The sequence below is a fragment of the Mus caroli genome, unplaced genomic scaffold, assembly GCF_978045245.1.
Source record: "Mus caroli unplaced genomic scaffold, Mus_caroli_1 scaffold_4, whole genome shotgun sequence".
In the NCBI taxonomy this organism is placed as follows: domain Eukaryota; kingdom Metazoa; phylum Chordata; class Mammalia; order Rodentia; family Muridae; genus Mus; species Mus caroli.
Window position 1 is genome coordinate 35,027,701 of NW_028227259.1, and position 16,870 is coordinate 35,044,570.

Here is a 16,870-nt window from a genome sequence, read left to right on the forward strand (position 1 = left end):
AGATAGGAAACGTGACAAGGATTCCCATCTCACTGCTGTTATTCAATGTATTTCTTAAAATTCTAGGCAATGCACTAAATGGTGGGGAATAAAGAAAGAGGCTGTAAACATAGAGAAAATAAGCCAAATTATTTACCTCCCACCAAGGCTTCTCCCTCCCTCTGCCTCCCACGATTATTTTGTTCTCCCTTCTAAGTGGGTTTAAAGTATCTACACTTGGGCCTTCCTTCTTATTAAGCCTAATCCAGTCTATGAGTTGTATCATGGGTATTCTGAAGTTTTTGGCTAATATCCACGTATCATTGAGTACATACCATGCAGGTCCTTTTGGGTCTGGAATACCTAACTCAGGTATGAATTTGCCTGCAAAATTCATGATGTCCTCATTTTTAATAGCTGAATAGTATTCACAAAAAAGCCAAAGCCATACAGCAGAAAAAAAAGGAAGCATCTTCAACAAATGGTGCTGGTCTCACTGGCAGTCTGCATGTAAACGAATGAAACGTGATCCATGTTTATCTTCTTGTACAAAGCTCAAGTCCATGCGGATCAAGGACCTCCACATGACATGTTTGGAAGAATTAATTTTATTAAAATATCCATATTCCTAAAATTAATCAAGAGTATAATCACAAAAAAATTCCAATGACATTCTTTACAGAGATAGTAATATCCTTAAACTTATATAGATATACAAGGGATTCCAAACGGCTCCACTTTGTTAATACATACATACATACATACATACATACATACATATTTGTAAGTCTCACAAAACCTGAACTCAAATTATACTATCAAGCCATAGTAATAAAGCTCTCATGATAGCAACATGAAAACAGAAAGTTAGACCAATGGAATAGAGCACCCATAGATAAATCCAAGCATCTACAGACCTCTGGTTCTCACCAAAACATATTTCTGGACATAGCTTCTGGGAAGCTGGATGTTTTCTTGTACAGGGATTAGAATTAGGCTATTGTTCATCCTACATGAAATCATCTGAAATTAGAACAAGTTTCCTAATGCAGGTCATGAAACTTCACAGGTACCACCAGAAAACACAGGGGAAACACTTCAACACATAAGCATAGGAAATGGCCTTCTGAACAGGACTCAGAAAATGGGAGAAATAATAGGAGGGCTAACAAATTAGGTTGAGCCAAGGTTGGAAGGGTTTTAATATCTAAAAAAGAGGGGAAAGACAGTCTATAAAACAAGAGAAAATCTTTACCAGTTATTCATCTGCAGGAGGATAAACACATAGTATCTATAAAAAGAAAACCAAAGAATAGAACACCAAAAAACAAATTTAGTGATCCAACCAGCAAATGGACAGGTGAACTGTGCAGTTTTCCAAAGAAAAACCAATAGCAATTAACTACATGTCGAGACATTCAACACCTTTAGTCACAGGGCAATGTAAATCAATATACTTTGAGATTCTATTTGGCCCTAGCCAGAATGGCTATGACCAAGAAAATAAAAATTAACAAAGTCTGGCAGGAGCTTGGGTGGTGGGAGGGTGGAGGTCATGTAAAGCACTGTTAGTGGAAATGTAAATGAATGGAGTTATGATGGAAATCAGTCTAAAGATGCCTCAAAGAAACTAAAATTAGAACTACTATGTGATCTGCCACAGCCAGAGGAATCAAAGTACACCATTCAGTAGAGATCTTTGCATAACAGTCTACTACTCACAATGTCCACACTGTCAGTCAACCTGGTTACTCAACAATGAATGAAGCAATAAAGAAAAGGCAGGGTGCAGATGCTCTTCAGTCATAATGAAGATGAAGCCATTTTATTTGGAAGAGCATGGGTGGGCCCATAGATCATCGGTAAGTAAGATAAAATTAGATTCAGAAATACAAGCCTAGAACATTTTAGAATGAGTAAAAAGTTATATATATATGTATATATATATGTATATATATATGTATATATATATGTATATATATATGTATATATATGTATATATATGTATATATATGTATATATATGTATATATATATGTATATATATATGTATATATATATATATACACACACACACATACACACAGAGAGAGGGGAGGGGGAGGGAGAAGGGGAGAGAAAGAAAAAGAAAGAAAGAGAAAGAGAGAGAGAAAGAGGAAGGGGAAGTCAGTCCTCCACTAGCAGCCTTTGGATGAAGACATAGAATTCTCAGCTCCTCCTGCGCCATGCCTGCCTGGATGCTGCCATGCTTCCCACCTTGATGATAATGGACTGAACCTCTGAACCTGTAAGCCAGCCCCAATTAAATGTTGTTTTTTATAAGACTTGCCTTGATCATGGTGTCTGTTCACAACAGTAAAACCCTAAGACATGATCCTTGTGGTAAAATATACATTTTAATAAAGAAATCATTTATTAAAAAAAAAAAAAAAAAGAAAGGGGAAAGTTGAGAAAGAGAAAGGGGAAAGTCGAAAAGGTTCCATTACAGAAGATGGGTATCACCAAGATGATGATGGAGAAAGAAGAATTAAGGAATGACAGGCAGTATAAACATGATCCCCATGTAAATGTTATTCCCTTGCCTGAAAAGTATCACAATGAAAGCCACTGTCTTGTACAATGAATAATGCTTATAAAAATAAAAAGCACGAAAATTTTAAAAATAGACCTAACATCTGACCCTAACATAACCTCTATAAGCAAGCAAATAAAGCCAGCATATCAAAGAGGTATTTACACTCATGGATTTGTCTAAACACTACTTAGAGTATCCAAAATATTAAGTCAACTTTGGCATCCATTTTTTATTTTGTCTTTTGTTCATTGATATAGGTGTGTGCCTATTGTAGGATATGTGTGGAGGTCAAAGAACAATTTGAAGGAGTCAGTTCTTTGCTTCCATCATGTGAATTTCAGAAACTAAAGTCAGATCATCAGGCTTGGTGGTGACTGTGATTTGCCAGTGAGCCATCTTACAGGCCCAAGTATTGTTTAAACCCTGGACAGTCTCTCCCACCATTGATGAGATAGCACGTCTGCTGGCTCATTATTGAATGTTCAGTCTGGATTGAGGTGCTATTTTAAAGACTAGAGAGCCTTACGGGTGGAGACTGGCTGGCTGAAGTAGATCAATAGAAAGGGTGGGGGATCTTGGAAGGCTAAGCCCACCCCAGGGTCCCAACCTAGTGCTCTCTACTTCCTGTCTGCTGCTGCATGCTCCTAAAGCTGTGAAAAGAGGCACCAGCCTTTCCTAATATGATGGACTGACATCTCTAAAAGCATGGGGCAAACTCACCTTTCCTTCTGTAAGCTGCATCTAATGGGGATTTTGTCAATTTCCTCCCATCAGTAACTAGGCTAGGGACGCATGGACTTAAGCCTTCCCATTTCCTCCACTTTGTTTCATTCCTCAATCAACTCTGAAGAAACGTGTGCAACTCTACTCACTTAGAAAAAAAAAAAAAAGAGTGAGTCTCCCAGAGGACATGCTGAGGCATCTGGTTTCTGATGGAGGTAACACTACATTAAAGGAGTCAGGAATGGCTGACAACCCTTTCTTATTAAGCAGATAAACGTGTGAAAGAACCCAGACTGTGTGCCCCCTTGGGCTCCTGCCGTCCACCGTCACACTCCCAGCACAGCAGCTGTCCCTTTCTCACAGGGAAGACTTTCAGAGACTCTTCTGTCACCATAGGAAAAGTGTTAGGTCAAAGCTCTGCACTGACGTGTTCCCAATGGCTTCAGATTCTTAACTTTGCTTAACAGGACTGTTTGGAACTAAGGAAATTTTCATACTCCCTCTGATATCTCAAATTTTTAAGGATAGATTTATCACAGGGCACAGCAACTTTATACCTAGGTTTAAGTGTCCATGAGAACTGAAATGTATTGCCATAGCTAGCTGAACTACAAGGTTTGAAAGCACAGTTTTCACAACTGAACCCACTTTTAAAACCAACTATTCATCTCTAAAATCACCTTAGACTCAACAATCTGTCAGAAAGGTTCACAGAACTTACTACCTGTTATTACAGTGCAGTTATAAGTCACAGAGGAACCACTGGACCCCGAGGGCATACATCTCTGCACAGAACATGATCATGGTTTCCGTGTGCTACAATGGCTTTCTACCACAACTAGCGAACTCTGAATGAACACACAGATGACTATACTGTGTCCATGTCCGTTATCTCCTTGGCAACCACATTATGATGAGGATTGCAGCACCTCTGCTTTCTTAAAAATTACACCAAAATTTTAAGAGTAACTTTCTCTTATTTGGGGGCTGGAGAGATGGCTAAGTGGCTTAGAGCACTGACTGCTCTTCCAGAGGATATAGGTTCAATTTCCAGCACCCATATGGTGATTTACAACTTTCTCTTAAGCCGGGCGTGGTGGCGCATGCCTTTAATCCCAGCACTCGGGAGGCAGAGGCAGGTGGATTTCTGAGTTCGAGGCCAGCCTGGTCTACAGAGTAAGTTCCAGGACAGCCAGAGCTACACAGAAAAACCCTGACTCGAAAAACCAAACAAACAACTTTCTATTATTTCAAGATTTTATATTCCAGTCCATACTTCAAGTCTATATATTTCACAAAGATATGCACATATTTGGAATACATACATGAATTCTTTGCATAACTCTTACAAGTTAAAAAGAGAATTATCGCACACATTATAAGCATATTCCTAAGTAAGCTAAAGATAATTCTTGAAGAAGAACTTCAGAGTAATTTTACAACAAAACAGGAATTATTATGTCTGGTAAACTGAAAGCTGAGGAGAAATGTACCTGGAAGCATTCATTCGCAGTAGGAGGGAACGTGTTGTCCAGTGACAAGGATGCTACTAAAAGTAAAGGCCATCCCAGTACCTAACCGAGCTCACCCTGAGGTGACCTAAACTAACAATGCACACAGAGGATGGGCCAGGTGAACTCCCTCCCAGCACGTGGTTATAAACTACAAGTATGGCACAGGTCTAAGTTTCAAACTGTGACGACGGCAAAGGCAAATGCAAGCCTTGGTGTCACTGAGTCAGCCTTGAATGGTTCAGGCCTCGGTGACAGCTGCAGACACTGTTACATCAGTTATGGAGAACTAATATATAAAGACATACAGATCACCTCCACTTCAAGGACCTAGAATTGAGGAACTTAATCTTTTGATGAGAGCATGTGATGGGAGCATGTTAGTAGCATCAGATAACAGATACCACGTTTAAACCAGAATGAACAAGAAACTGCAGTTCTAGATACAACCTGACAGGTAAGTGATCTCACACACCGGTTCCTGCTTTTAACCAATTTGTTCTCCCACTGTGGATCAATCACAGTTGCATCAAATGTCTTACTACCTGACATCCAAAGCACAGTTTCAGAAATACCCCTCTGTATGTGATGAGTCTAAGAGCTAAACATGGACACTGGGGACAGCCTAGAGAGCCCACACTCTCAGAAGCAAAGCTCTGGTCTGAATACGCAGAATTCTTCAAAAGCAAAAACTAAACATGTTCCCCAAAATGATAGTACTTGCTCATGCACACACGTACACGAACACACACACACGGGCTCACATACACATGCACACACACAGACACAGACACACACAAATATTGTTAAGACAAGAAAGTTTAAAGAGCAAGATGATCAGCAGGTAAAGGCTACCAAAAGTGCTAATCTGGGCTGGTTCTCCAGAATGCACATAAGGGTAGGAGGGGAGAAGAGACTCCAAAAGACTGTCTGTCCTTTGACCTCTACACACATAACAGACACACACAGTGATAATAAGAAATTAATGCACTGCAAAAGCATAGTATTATTATTTTGAACCTAGGGCCTTGCGCATACTCAGCTGAACTGCAGTCCCAGCCCACGAAAGGACTTTCATAATAAACACAAATACAATGGAATACAATTGAAGAGTTTATGAGATTTATCCAAAGACAATGCAACTCCGAACCTCTCAGTTCTGAACCTGTAACCCTAGCACCTAGAAAGCTAAGGCAAAATTGAGATGCCAAGGCCATCCTGGGATGAACAGCAAGTTCGATGCCAGCCTGGGCTTCTTAACAAGACGCCTGTCTCAAAGATAAACAACAGAGCACAAGTCAGCATTTTAAACCTGAACTGATATTCAAAGTTCATACTCTTAACTTCTGAGTCATCAGAAAAATTATCTTGTTCTAAAACACATTAACTACTTACAGTTAAGAAGTGGCTGCATACAAGAAATGTCAGACAGAGCTGCTGTGGTGGCAGCAGGTATTACTGTCCCATTAAAGTAGTCATTTTGGAAAAGCTGGAGTCGTTTGCAATGATCTGTGAGGATAAATCCAGCTCTATAACAGACGTATCAGCTCCCATCAACTGTAGCGTTCGAAGCTCCACTTCATTTACGGAAGGCAATGCTTTGCCATCTCACATAACGCAGACAAATTGCAGGCATAAAGTGTAAAGAGATGTGCCCCTCCTTCCACCCTGTTTTTCAGCAAGTGGATAAAGGAAACCACTCCTGAGACCTTCTTGGATTAACTGTGAAGATCCATCCAAAATCAGCTCTCTGATGTGTTCAAAAAAATTGTTTGAAGTATGTCGCGTCCGCTCTCGACCAGCAAGAACGACACGACCACGAGTCCTTCTAATAGCAGTTTATTCAGTCCTGTTTCTTCTTGTTTATATCTCCCTCCCCCACCCCCACCCCCACCCCCACCCCCACCCCCAGCCCTGGGCCTCTCTTAAATACTCTCAGTTCTCATCCACGCACAGCAGGCCATGCCACCTCACCAGGCACGCAGCTTCAGCTAATCAGGGCAGCAGGGGCATATCTCCATCAGAATGGATTTACTGGTATCCTGGTACACCTGCGCAGCTCTCAAGATGTTTGTGGTTTATATGAGGAAGTCAGGTGCAAGTCATAGGACTTAGCTGCAGTCCCTGGCACCTTTGGGACTGCCGCCACACCCGCTCCTCACAGAAGTATATTAAAATGGTATTGGTTTTAAAATCATTTTCTAGGGGCTGGAGAGATAGACCAGCCATTAAGAGTACTGGCTGCTGCTGAAGAGAATCTGGGATCAATTCCCAGTTCCCACATAGTCAAGCACAACCACCTGTTAATCCAGTTTCAAGAGACCTGTCACCCTCTCTGGCCTCCAAAGGCACCAGACATGTACATATAGTACACAGGCATGCATGCAGACAAAATATCCATGTATGAAAAAATTAATTTGATTTAAATTTAAATTATTTTTCAAATAATTAAATTTCTACTGTACTTTGAATATTTTAATATATTCAAATTCACCTTTATTAAGTGTAGAGTGATTTTATAGTTTAATGAGACTCTGAGACTACTAAGAGCATACTTTTGAAGTCTACAGAATGAAGCACACTGCATAAACTCACAATTAAGTAGTGTAACAATCAGTATATGAAATGCTGAAACTTGGAGCCAAAAATATTTTTTCCTTGCTTGGGTTCTTTCTGTCAGATATCTGGATGTGGTGAGGAGAAAGTGACTACCACGTATGGGCTGCACAGAAAAGCCTCACAACATTCTTGTAGGATATGGGGAACAAAGGTCACCTGTGAACATAAAGCAGAGCTTCAGAGTTCTCAGTCCCGACCTAGACACTCCATATCTTCTGCCACCATCTGTCAACACAGAGTTCTCTGTCCCGACCTAGACACTCCATATCTTCGGCCACCATCTCTGAAACCCCATGGTCCACTAACTCGTTCACTTGCTAAAATCTCAATCTTCACAGGAGTGCCGGGAACCACATCTCACATCTCTCAGTATGGGAGAAATACTCACCACACACACTGTTCAAAAATCCATCTTTTACAACCTACTGGTGGGACATCCAGGGGGAAAACGAATTCTGGGATAGAGCTAGGCAGGAGATGTAGGAGACAGACAGACACTTGGTACCTGAGCACAGGTAACCAGTCACATGACATAATGTAGATTAAAATAAATGAGTTATCTTAAGCTATGATTCTAGTCTGAGAAGAGCCAGGCTATATGGCAAAGGTATATGTAAATATACTTTGAGGCTGAGTCTTATTTCTGGGCATATGGGACTGAGAGGTAGAATCAAGACCTAAATTTGACATGAATGTCCCTCCCTTCTATTTCCTGTGTGTCTCTCTACCCATCCTCCTGACTTTCTCTTACTCTCTATGGTATTTTTCCTATGTTCACTCTCGGTCAACTGTCTGCTTGTTCCACCTCTGGACCTATGGTTGACTTTATTTAATCCTGATAACAATAAACAGAAAGCTCTTGGATTAAAAGTCTGTGCTAGGGCTGAGCCACACCACAATTAGAAACAGGTTTTCCAGTAAACAGCACAGTCTCAGTGTGATCAAATATCCTGCAACACTACCCAGTAAGAGTAGAACAACTAACACAAAAACACAATTAACAACACAAAAATCACACAGATACCAAAGTTCTCAATACTATACATAGGAGCACTGCATCCAGCAGTTACTGAACATACATCCTTTTTTAACCCCCAAGAGTACAGTCTCCAAGATAATTCATATACTGGCCAATGAAACAATGCTCTTTACAGAACTAGAATTTATTTTTATACCCCAAATGACTTAAGTTGGAAATCAAGAAAAAAAAATGATACTAAGATCAACCACAAATGCAAATGAAATAGTTCTCTTCTAAATAATTCATGCAGGTCAAAGATGAAATCACAGGAGACATTAGAAAACGTTTTTCTCAGAATGGAAGTAAAAATATAAAATGTCAAGATACACAGAATGATCATAACAAGATCGCATTCATATCCATTAGGATGGCAATTTTGAAACAAAATAGAATGCTTTAGTGAAAACACTGGAACCTTTATGCATTGTTAGTAGTAGCTATAAAAAGCACAATGGTGGTTTCTGGGGGGGGGGGGAATAATTCAATACATAATCTAACTATTCCATGACTTCTATAGTAGCAATCTGAATACATCTACCAAATGTTCAAATTAAGAGAAGAAAATTGGGGGAAAGGGGAACAAAATAATGCATGCTTTATTATTTATTATTTATTATTTATTATGTGCACAGTGTAGATTTGATGATATATATGCATATCGTCACTTAACTCTGTGTGTGTGTGTATGCATCATGAAGGAAGAAGGGGGACAACTTGGAGGGATGAGAGGACTAGCAAGAATGATTAAAAAGGTGAAGGGGTTGAGCTGGGCGTGGTGGCGCACACCTTTAATCCCAGCACTCGGGAGGCAGAGGCAGGCAGATTTCTGAGTTCGAGGCCAGTCTGGTCTACAAAGTGAGTTCCAGGACAGCCAGAGCTATACAGAGAAACCCTGTCTAGAAAAACCAAAAAAAAAAAAAGGGGGTGAAGGGTAGTGGGGGTGGAATATGAGCAATGACACATATGTATGAAATGTCATGATAAGTCTCATTATTTTCTAGGATAACTAAAATAATTTTAAAAAATCAATAATTCATCATGGTACAAGGCATCAAAATATGATCATAGGAGCTGGCCCTCTGCAGACTACCTCTATGCAGCTATCCATCTATTGCTATAGTATATTTACTCTGGTGTTTAATATTTTGGAAGTTTTCTTGTTATTTTCAGGGATTTTTTTCCTACTGTAAATTGTAAGTATTCTTTTCATAATTCCCCATGTTATATACTTTATCCTCATATCATTTCCAATACTGAAAATACAGACTGTGCAGACTGTTTAAAAGCTCTAGTTCAATCTATGCGATCTTTAGCAGGTCTGACTCTGCAAAAGCACATTACCCTGCTGACCTCGTATATAAAACAGCCTCGTTCCACTCTCCTGGCACTGGTCCCCTTCTTACCCCCAAATAACCGTCTGTTTTCATGTCATACATGCAAATATACAGTTGGATAAGAGTCTACGCTCAGCTGCTTGTTGTCGAACTAAATTCAACACATGAATAGAAAGATGAGAAAGTAAGAACACTGAAACGTCTTCCATGAACTCAACCAACAACACAAGGTCACAGCCATCAACCACCTGAGCTGAGAGAAGCATGTGTAGTGTTAATAAAACTGGCTTAACGTGTTCATTACAAAGAAGAACAATAAAGCACTATCAAATTCTAAGTCCGACCAAAACAAGCGCTTTATTTCTAAGATACTCTTGTATTTGTCTTGGTCTTTTTTAAATGCTACTTCACACTAATCTCCCTGCATGATCAATATTTTCGTCCTACCTTATACTCTATGGCATCCAATTCACCATTTCATCCATTGATTGAAAGCAATGCATCTTTTATGCTCCTAAAGAGAGGGTGATGAGAAAAAAAAATAATATTGTAGTCTGTCACAAAGCTGACATTTTGGAACCTGCTAGATTGTATTTTTTGTACTACATTTTAAAATAGTGTATCTATTTTTTAAAGGTAAGAAGTTCCATTGAGATCAAAATCAATGCAAAGGTTACTAGTGCCCACGGAATAAGAACTGTGGTTCTTCATAAGCAGTTGCCATAGTTACCCATCAGTTTATATGTATATGACATAATTACTCTCAACTTTCTTCATTTCTGACATGAACTATCTACAAGCTATCAAAGAAAATCTAGGGCTGTAGCAAAAGACCAGTGGTTAAAAGCAGCACCGCTCTTGCAAAAGACTCAGGTTTAGTTCCCAGCACCCACTTGATGGCTCATGACTATGATTCCAGTTGCAGTGGATCTGACACCTTCTCCAGGCCTCTGCAGGCACCAGACACACACACAAGGGACACAGAGGTTTATACAGGTAAAATACTTATACACATTAATAAATCAAAAAACTAGAAAGAAAAAAAATAGAAGGAAGAGAGGGAGGGAAGGAGGGATGAAAGGAGGAAGGAAGGGAGGGAGGGAGGGAAGAAGGAAGGAAGGAAGGAAGGAAGGAAGGAAGGAAGGAAGGAATCTTAAAACCAAGTATGGCATCTCAAGCTGTAATGCCAGGAAATGAAAGGTACAGGCATGAAGAGTGGGAGTTCAAGGTCATCCTCTGCTACACAGTGGATTCCAGAACAGCCTGGCCTACCTGGACCCTGCCCAAAAAAGGAGAGAAGAGGGGAGGAAAGACAGACAGACAGAGCCCAAGTATAGCTATAATCCCAGCAGCCAGGCGGTAGGAGTGTCAAGTTCAAAGCTAACCTTAGCAACATAGCAAACTGCCTCAGGGAAAAAAAATGTCAATTTTAACATATTTTAAATGGCATTTAGAAGACTGGCAAGATGACACTTATCACCAAATCCATCATTGTGCAAGAACAGAATTCCTGAAAACTGTCCTCTGACCTCCAGCTGCAAACCATTACACAAGTACACCTATACACACACAATAAATACATGGAAGTGTTTAAAGGCTTCAGAATTGATCTGAGGGTTACAGACAAGCCAGTGTTACTAGCAATATTCCACACCTAACTACACCACAAAACAGAGCATGAGAGCAGGAACATAGAGCTATAACTTCTTTTCATTGCTGACTTGCTATTAACATAGTATCAAATTCTCAACAGGCTAAAATACATGTTGACTAATTACATAAAGAGATGTACTCATTAGCATATCAGAAATGATCAATTTCATTATAATAGTATTAATTACATATGCTGATCTGTATCTTCCACATTAAAATGGGAAGTTTGTCAAACATGGTGGCATGCAATTATCATGACAGCACTGCAGAGGCAGGGACAGAGTTTAAAATAGCCTGGTCTACACAGTGAGTCCACGTCAGCCTGAACTACAGTTAGATGCCTCACTGAAAACAAACAAACAAAAAGCCCAACCTCTTACCCAAGCTAAAGTCAAATGCTTGGTGGTCTGAATTAGTGACAGTGATACATCTGAGGTTTTCTTTTCTGTGCTTCACATGTAGATGAATCAATACATACTTGTTGAAAAGGGAAAACATGTCGAAAGAAAGAAAGAAAGAAAGAAAGAAAGAAAGAAAGAAAGAAAGCAAGCAAGCCATGCATTTCTGACTGCATTTCAGGTACCTCTCACAGTGGAAGAGGTTACTTCAACTTCCTTACTCTAACTCTTAGTGTGCTTTCCTAATTTTTTAACCAATTATAAGGTACAATAGATAAAGGCAACTGTGCTTATCTTGCTTCATCATTATGCACAAAAGTAGATGGAAGGAGCTCGCACATTTGCTAAATGAACAATCATTCATTCTTACCCCTAACAAGACAATATCTACATGGAGTTTGTATGATCACCTCTGAGCTATTGGAACACACACAAAAGATTAAAGCATACATTGAAGGTGCTTGCTGCTGAGCCTGACAACTTCAGTTCAATCCCCAGGGCCAATGGTCAACATGGTAGAAGGAAAGAAAAACCCTACTCCCACCATTTAATCCTGTAGAGTATGCTCAGATATCTGTTTTTGTTGGGGGAAAGTTGTTGTTTGTGAGGGGTGCTTTGCTTTTTGGGAGAGGACCTCCTATAGGCTAAGCTGACCATGAACTCACTGTGCAGCCAAGGGTGGCTTGTGCTCCTGTTCCTCCTGCTTCTACCTCCCAAGTGCTCGAATTACAACTGTGTACCACTGTATCAGACTCAAACTTCTGGAAAACTGCCCCAACGTATATACTCAAACACAAGTATCTTATAAATATGTATATTCCATAGAAGCTTTCCTATTATCACTAGAAAACTTTCCAAAAATACCCTTCTCTCAAACTTTTATTATACGAGCCTATTCCCAAAACCCACTGAATAATTGGAAATTTTTTCATAGGAATTTAAAAAGCAAAAACAGGTGTAAAAACATTCAGTAACTACCACTCTTGCTGGCAGTGACACCTGCGAGAATGAAGCCAACAGATGAGATTTATGTCTGATGTGATGGCCAAGTTTCTCAGTTTATCAGAGTATCGGACAATTTATATTCTGAGGGTTAAGAGTCACGTGAGTAACAGGCACAATCACAAAGGCAAGCCAAATGAGGTTGACAAGTAGGGTATGGTAAAAACATGATTTTCCATAAAGGCATATAAACAAGTAACAAAGTCCAGTGGTGATGAATAAATTCCCTTGTATCTGCTACACCTGAGAAGGGCACAAAAGCACATCCCAAGATCAATTTCATGATTTTCAAGCATCTGAGGTCACAAGACTCTTGTTTTCTTTCAGGTTTTCTCACAAGCATCTAGAATCCATTTATTTATTCGCGCATTCATTGTTCATTGTGGGGAGGGGTGCACAGCCATGGCACCCAGGCAGAGGTTAGAGGACAACTTCTGGGAGGCAGTTCTCTCCTTCCACCAAGTGGGCCCTTGTGATCAAGCTCAGACTATGAATTTCAGCAGCAGGCACCCCTGTTTATCTGTTGGGCCACCTCTCCTGACCTCTGTTTACTTTTTGAAACATGCAATGTGTTGTTCTAAAATAGCAGGATGTTAGAAAGTATGATTAAAGGTGACTGATGGCACCTGCTAAGAACCCCAGCACTTGGGAAGTGGAGACAGGAGGATAAAAAGCCTATGATCCTCAGCCACGCAATGAGTTGGAGGGCAACCCACAATTGCTCTTGGACATGCTAACACCTTCTGCATTATTAACTCTTTTTTTATACTTAGAAAATGGGAAGATGTTTGAGATACTTAATGAAATTTTTTGTTTCATATTTTAAAAAAGACACTTAAAACTTCCTACCTTCCCAACAGAAACAGAGACCTCTTGTTTATCATCCGTCAGTAGATTTTCACTTTTTGTTACTTTGTTGGCGCTCTTGGTGAATAGCTGGAATTATGTAAGGTTTGGTGACATTAAATAGTTCAGATCGGAAAACATATTTTTGGGTGATCACTTCACAACTTCCTCCATCCTCATTGCCCGACATAGTAGTGGAGTCAGGAGCAAAGCACGTAGCAGGAGCTCCAAAAGGAGACCCAGGATCCAGCTGAAGAGAATCCGTGTAGACAGAAGAAGTGGGGTTGCTTTTACTACAAAAAGGCTCTTGATGCTGGTGAAGTTGATAGTTTACTTTGTTAATGAAAGAAAGATGATCCAGTAACCACCCAGGAGGCAAATGATGCACCACAGACATTCTCACAAAACCAAAACAAACAAACAAACAAACCCTGATAATCAAGAATCAGAACCAGGGCTGGGAGTATAGCTCAGTGTGGGGGTCCTGGGTTTGATACCAATGTTGTAATTAAGTTCTTAATGTCCTGTATATCGATGATGTACTTTGTACACACAAGTAGGTTTTATATTTAAACATACAAGGCGAGTGTAGACATACCACCTTTAAGGAAAAATGCAATTCTTTAAATATCTTGTCATTTCAGAATTGGTCATTCAAGTTTTTCAGCCAATGTAGCCAAAGACACTTTTTAGTTTGACCCCCCCTTTCTTCGGGTGCCCTCTATGGTCCTATTTTGGGCCTTGAATCAAGGCACTAGTCCACATGGTCCAAGTATTCAAGTCACTAAATCCTTAAAAGGTGAGTGTCCTATCAAATCAAAGGATAGTAATTACCTACAAAAATTTACCCTTTTTACATGATATAAATCTATTTAGAGAGGGCCACAGAATTTAAAGGAAAGAGAGCCATTGTGTTTTCAAACTACAATTACCACAGGAAGTCACTCCATTACCCAGATCCCTGCCCTACCTAATAGTCATCTGCAGCAGACTAACCCCTTCTGGGTCTCCTATCTGAGCAGGACGGGTTTCTGGTTGTAGATGTGTCAGAGACCATCCTGTGAGAAAGCGAGCCCTTCACAATCTCCCTAACAGGCCAAATGGCCTCGTGCTAGGAGCTGGTTATCACTCCCTCCTCCCTATTCCCTTCCTGGCACCTGAAGCTGTAAAAGCTGAATTATAGTCCCCTCTTCCCTATCTCTTCCTGAACTCCCATGCCATCCAAGGATATGAGTTACACCTGAGCCCAGCCTGACACCCAAGGCAGTCAAAGAGGATCTATGTTCCAGAGATAAGATGCAGAGTGCCCGCTGCCTGGAGCCTGACTTCGGCCCCCATGTCAGCAGATGCCCCATTCTTTGTTCTTTGTAAAATTCCCCCTCGACCCCTCCCCTATTCCCCGCGATGTATGCTTTAAAAGAAGGCACCTCAGCATAATAAATGAGACCTTGACAAATTTGCTTGGTCTCCTGCTTTCTTTCCCTTCCTCCCACCTCCTTCCAGGTTTGCGGTCCCCCTCGCACCCATGAATAACTGAATCCCGCGGGTCGGGATATAGGTGGGCAAAGGAGTCGGTGAGAAGGAGGGGTGCCATACAGATGCGACACAAGTGATCTGTCTAACCCCCTGTGGAAGCCAGGACAGAGTGCATAGTGTATGATGCTGCAGAGATAGAGACACAGTCCAACAAAGACATTATTTTGATATTTGTTTTTAAAAGTAGGAGCATCCTGTGTTGTGAACTAGATTGTTTTATCTTTGTTGAAAGGTGTTGCAGTAAATCTCCAACCCAAATAAGCCCGGGCAATGAAAACACAACTCAATTAATATGAATACATGCTGTGTGCCTAGATTGAGCAGATCTACCACTACACTACCATCTTCCCCATAGAAGAGACCCCTTAGAACTTGTGGTTTCTCCAGGCCAGGGGCTTCTGCTCCTCTTTCCTCCTCCTCCTCTCCCTCCTCCTCCTCTTCCTCCTCCTCCTCCTCATCAGTCCTCTCTCTCTCCTTTTCTCCCAAAACCTTCAGCTCCATCTTCCCCTCTTTTTTTCCACCCAATCACCAGCTCTAGTCTTTATTTGTAAATTAAGGTGGGAAGCAGGTTTACAGGAAATCACCTGAGTGATGGCTCAGTCCTTGTTCCAAGCCTCTCACTGGAGAACAGAATTAACATCAAATACAATTAGCCCCAGGGCTATCCACACAGACGGGGCGATTAGAATCAGAAAGACAATAGTGAGTATTAACTAAGAAACAGTGGGTTCATTGTAAGCCAGGTGTAGTAAAGTAATAAAGTTTGTGCACTGTGTAGTTAGAGGCTGATTTTTATGCCCAGAAGTCTGGTTGTAGTCCAGAGGTTGACTTGGTCAGCATCTCTGGTCTCAATGTTATGTAAAAAATTATTTTTCGATGTTATGTAAAAAATTATTTTTCATCTCTTCTGATTGATTAATTAAGAGCTGAACAACCAATTAGCTGGGCAGAAGACAAGAATTGGGCAGGAATCTGAACCCGGTCACAGGTCCTAAAGAGAACAGAGAAGTAGTTGTGAAGAGACCATGTGGATAGACCAGAGATGTCAGGAAGGGAACAGCCATAAGAACACATGCATGGACCACATGCCAGAGCAAACCTCAGATTGCAGGTAAAGGATCATGTGACTGGGTAATAGGCAACCATACAGAGTTAGAATAGCTCAGAGCCTGCTCAGCTTAGTGCCAACAGCTTGTTAATACAAATACCATGTTCTATGTCATTCACTCGGGAGCCAAAACTGGCTGAAGTGTATTAAAGAAAAACCATGCCATTACTTGGGAACAAAGGGGGAGTAAGAAAAACCCCTAAGAAGTCCTTCTACACTCTTTTGAAACCAAAGAAAACATTTTGAGTGAGAAGTAAAGGAACCTGAAATTTCTTGTCAGGCAGCCCATGTATTACCATTAAAATAGACACAAGAGATAGCAGTGATGTGCTCAGTGGCTTACAGACAGAAATTTTGTGATCATGAATTGCTGTGTGATGCAGAAACATACACTGTTCATTCTTGTATTGTGTTATGCGTGTCTGGTATTTAAGTGTATCTAATACTTGAAGCTGCATAGGTGTTCTTTGTAAGGACTTCAGTTTACATGAACAAATATAGCATACAAGGAAATGATTGTCATAAAGAAACAAACTTAGTTGCTTTTCTACTAGAGGATAAAGATA

At 40.4% G+C, this 16,870-nt stretch overlaps 1 pseudogene; it reads right to left on the reverse strand.

The window, feature by feature from the left end:
• Positions 1 to 1,230: 1,230 nt before the first annotated feature.
• Positions 1,231 to 14,057, reverse strand: LOC110293853 (N(6)-adenine-specific methyltransferase METTL4-like; annotated as a pseudogene).
• Between the last annotated feature and the right edge of the window lie 2,813 nt (positions 14,058 to 16,870).